The sequence below is a fragment of the Lolium perenne genome, chromosome 4 (assembly GCF_019359855.2).
Source record: "Lolium perenne isolate Kyuss_39 chromosome 4, Kyuss_2.0, whole genome shotgun sequence".
Classification (NCBI taxonomy): domain Eukaryota; kingdom Viridiplantae; phylum Streptophyta; class Magnoliopsida; order Poales; family Poaceae; genus Lolium; species Lolium perenne.
The window spans coordinates 56140203-56144963 of NC_067247.2; the positions used below are offsets into that span (position 1 = coordinate 56140203).

Sequence of the window (4761 nt, forward strand, 5' to 3'; positions counted from 1 at the left end):
GACGCGGCCACGACCCCTTGCCGCTTCATTGGCCGACGAGAAGGCCAAGTGGTCCTGGTCAGGGCTAGATGACATCGTCCAGCTCTCGGCCATGGTGGCGGCACACGTAGCATCGTTGCCACCGCCACCAGCGCTGCCGCCGCACGTGCCACCACAGGCACCATTGGACGGCTAGGAGGTTCCACCGCCTCCGCCACCGACGCCACCGCACTTCGTGCCTCCTCTGCAGCACGCGCCACCACCTCCGCAGTACGCGCAGCCGGTGGAGGTGACTGCTTGGGCGCAGCAAGTGTGGGCGCCCCCGCCCTTCATCAACCTCGCCTTCGACGATGAAAAAGACAGCGGCGCATGAAGTAGTTTAGATTTTATTTATAATCTATCATGTTGAACGAATGAAATTTCTATCAAATTTTCGCGCGTTTTTTTAAACTTCACGTCATTTTTTTCTCTACTGTGCGTGCGTGGACCAAATGGGTCGCGCCGCTGGGTGCTTTGTCCGGACAGGCCAAACAGCGCGACGCAACCTGTCCATGGGCCAATCCAAACAGATAAAAATGGACCGTTTAGGTCGCCTATTTGGATCAGCCAGCTGAAGATGCCCTTACACACTGATTGGGACACTTGTAGAATCGAAGCCAAGGATTTCGGTGTTGGAGACCCAGCACTGCACCCCTGACGTTGGCACATGTTTTGGCACATGATCAATGAGAGCAGCCCGGAAGTATACCTGAACATTTCTCGGGCCAGGCCGGGCCTCGGGCCGGGTCGGGCCTCGGGCCGGGCCGGGCCGACCAAAGCCCGACGGGATAAATCTTGGCCTTGGCCCGGCCCAGCCCAACAATCGGACCGGAAATCTTGGCCCAAGCCCGGCCCATCATAAGGCAAGCCCGTTAGGCCTCGGACCTGGCCGCTTCCTTAAATCGCGTAAAATCATGGCCCAGGCCCAGCCATCGGGCCAAAAAATCAGGCCCAGGCCCGGCCCACAGGCATGCTCAGGTCGGGCTTGGCCCAGAAATTTCAGGCCGGGCCGGGTCGGGCCGATCGGGCCAGGCTGCCCATGGCCATGTCTGCCCGGGAGGCACCCGTTCGCGGCGAGAGGTAGACGATGACTACGACATGCTTATGGGGCTTTGGCACATATGCGTACACCAGAAGCTGCTGTGCTATGATTTCCTGCCAACTCATGGTGACTTTGGCTGCTTACAGTGTGGAACTGAGGAGAAGGGGAAACGAATCAAATTATGGGCTTGTTGAGTGATTTTTCTGCTCTTCGTGACTCCTTAAAAAGGCATCGATGGTAAAAACTCGCCGTTTCTAAACGAAATTTTGTCAAAAAGGACCACCTGCCCGACTGAAATGTCAAAAAGGACCACCTGTGAACGGAAATGGCAAAACTGCCGTGGCGGCACGACGGCCAGCCGACGCGTGGCGCCTGCCGCCGTAGCCGGTGGCGGCAGGGCCTGCCGCCGTCAGCAGTGGCGGCACGTCCGGCACCGTCAGCCGACCGACAACGGAGCGACGCCGACGTCTCCATGCCGCCCGTGCCGGTGGCGGCACGCTGAGCTGGCAGGCCTGCCGCCACCACCGGTGGTGGCACGTCCTGCTGCCCCGACAGCCCTCCACAGTGCGCTAACGGCGCTGATTCCCACGCTGACGGCGCTGATTTCCACGCAAACCGTGTCGATTCGGGCTGTCTCGATTACGAGGCTGTTTGCTCCGGTTTGAGTCTATTTAGCACTAGTTTTTGCACTTTCAGCTATATTAGAGACTGTAGTTGTACAGAAAATTGATTGTATGATTCTCCGACATGAGTTGACGTCCGCCGCTGGTACAGGACCGTGACCACCGAAAGTGGTTGTTTCACGTCCTTTATAAGTAGCAGCTGGCCAGCTATTCGTCTCATACGTTTTCATCTTTCTTCGCGTACGAGAGCTCACAGAAGAACAGCTCGAAGCAGCCCTCCCATGCCATTGTTCTTTAGTGATTGATTAGCTAACTGAGTCACTGATTGAGCCGCTAATTGGGTGCACGAAGCAGCGAAAGAAGAAAATTAAGGTGAGTTCTTGTAGATCGCCAATTTTATTCGTACATGCATATGTTAGCTGTTGCTATTTGTGGTGTAGTGTAGTATATTTTACTCTACTAATTAGGCAAGCAACATTGTATTAGCATATTATGTACAGAGAGTGAGATTTTATGAAGGATGTAATTTAATTTGAAATAGAACAACACGTAGTGCAGCGTACTATTATTGCATGTATGACTGAAAATTAAAGAGATGGATAATTTGTTGAACTAATAACCGTATGTTAGGAACATGCTTTAACTCGCAAATTTTAATGTGTATTTTAGGTGGATTGAAGTATGCACATGCTCTCTCACAGTTATTACTTGGATTATTGTGGCGCGTAAATTATTTAGAAAAGGAAGGATTAATTATTTCCGTAAAGTCTTACCGCCATGTTAGAATAAGTGTATTAATGAAATTATTAAAACAGTAATATGATTTAAGGTAGGATGTTACTAATATTATTTTTTAAAATCTGGTTGTGCGGTAGGTACGATGGAAAATTTGGTAGTGTACTATGGGGACGTTGTACGTGATGAATTCGGTGGGGTGGATTTCTCGAACTGCGACTCGATGGAAGTTGCAGTGATAGATATGGTCAATAGAGCATTTGCGGATGTAAGAAAAATCATCCGAGCCCCATTTGGTCAGGGGATGCGTGGACAGAGGATGACGGTTGAGGCTCTTATCGTCGTAGAAGGGAATGGACCTCCCCGTTGGGGTTTGCGGGAGGTAAAAAATGATACAAATTGGCGTACGTACATGAGGTTTGCAAGCACACCTGGTGCTGCTATGTACGGACGGCCGATGGTGTATGTGAAGTTTATTTCAGCTACTGATGATGCTGGAAGCAGTAGGAGCGCTGCAGAAGAGCAGCTGTCCATCACCGCAGGTCCTAGCACCGGCCTGTCGGATCAGCTTGCCATGACCGCTGCTCGTAGCATCGACCCATCGGAGCAGATGCCTAGCCACCATAATGTTGACCCAGGATATTGGTCCGCGGTCGTCGACATCAGCGAACATGTGGAGGGATTGCCTGAGGCGTTGGATGATGATGCTCGTTCATCTTCGTCCGAATCCTCGTCGGATGAAGAAGGAGTAGGTCCTCCTGCAGGGCGGTCCCAGGTCCAATGGACGCTGACTTCCTGCAGACCATGACCATAAGCAATGAATTTCGGTCTGTTCCAGGCCTAGGAGAGGATAGTCTGCTAGTTGGGCAAAGTTTCCCTGACAAGGACTCCGCTGACCAGGCAATAAAGAGGTATGCATTGAGCATATCTCGGGAGCACAGAGTGAAGCAGTACGAGCAGTATGGCACGTACGAGCAGTATGGCGCGTACGAGCAGTATGGCACGTACGAGCAGTATGGCGCGTACGAGCCAACCTCCTACGCGGAATCCATCATATGCACGCGTCGACTCATCTCTACTTGACCGCTCACAATCAGCTCGCATGTCTCCGCCCCATGGCGCCACACAGGTATTATCAGATACATTTAAAATTATAAATGCGCGTACGTTCTTCTACAAGATTTTACAATAAATATTATCTTCTGCGCATTAAAAATAGGAGGAGAATATTTTCTCTACTAATCCGTTCGGGGAACGATTTTCATACACCCAAGGGGAGACTTCAAACGTCGACAACACCACTCGCGTATGTTCATATTTTATAAATAATCACTCATACAACATAAAATTACGCCTATTATTTACGAATATTTTCCATCCGCAGCAATCTTTTGAACCTAACTGGTCAGAGACGGAAGCTGGACTCGGCTACAATATGCCTCCTCCACAGGTTCCTTCAATTTTAATATATAATTTCTCCCATAAAAATATTCATGTCTATTACTTACAACTAATTTTTTTTACGCAGCAATCTTTTGATCCTGCTTGGCCCAACATGATAGCTGGTTTCGGCCACAATATGGCCCCGCCACAGGGTACTGAGCATATGCAGGAAGAATACTATCCCGGAACTTCTAGTCAACCTGAGAATCAAGGGATATTTAATGAATTCTTTGGAGCTGACATTATAAGCACACAAGGCAGTTTAATTCCTCCGGCGACACAATCTCAACATGTATTACAAACTCCACCACGTAACTATGAGGCCCACACGGATGAGGAGCACGAACAAGACGGTCGAGGTTTGAGCCAACATCGTATACCAAATCCTTGGTCGCCTTCTGGTGCTAAGCAGAGACCACCACGCCGTCGTCGATAAGGGTGATATGTTGACGACTCTGCCATATTACTATTATTTCTATCTATGTATGACCTATGTATGAGACATATTTCTATAATTTCGAATAATTATTCAACCAGTTTTTCAAAATAAGATACATGCACATGCAAAAATACAACATAAAATGAAGATACATCGGCAATGCCAACACCACAACTTAAAATAAACGCTACGAGTAACATTATAAGCTTCACTTTTTTGTAGCCCGGGTAGGGGTTTTATAGCACGCGACTCAGAGAAAAGGCGGGAAATCTTGGCGGGAATTCATGGCGCGAAATTTTGGCGGGAAAAATTAAGGCGGGAACTTTACGCGGGAAAATTTACGCGCGAACTTTTTCCGGGAAACCAACATTTATTATTAATACATCTGCCGAAATAAAGTTGGAAATATAACTTAAATTAAAATACGGCTAATCACTACAACGGAATTTAAGATACAACGC

The 4761-nt window shown here is 48.9% G+C and overlaps 1 long non-coding RNA gene across 1 annotated transcript; it reads left to right on the plus strand.

The window, feature by feature from the left end:
- The first annotated feature begins 3403 nt into the window (after positions 1-3403).
- On the plus strand, positions 3404-4152 carry LOC139830847 (uncharacterized). Its single transcript, XR_011744338.1, has 4 exons — positions 3404-3547; positions 3638-3724; positions 3803-3868; positions 3947-4152. It is a non-coding gene; the product is annotated as an uncharacterized lncRNA (long non-coding RNA).
- Positions 4153-4761: the final 609 nt, after the last annotated feature.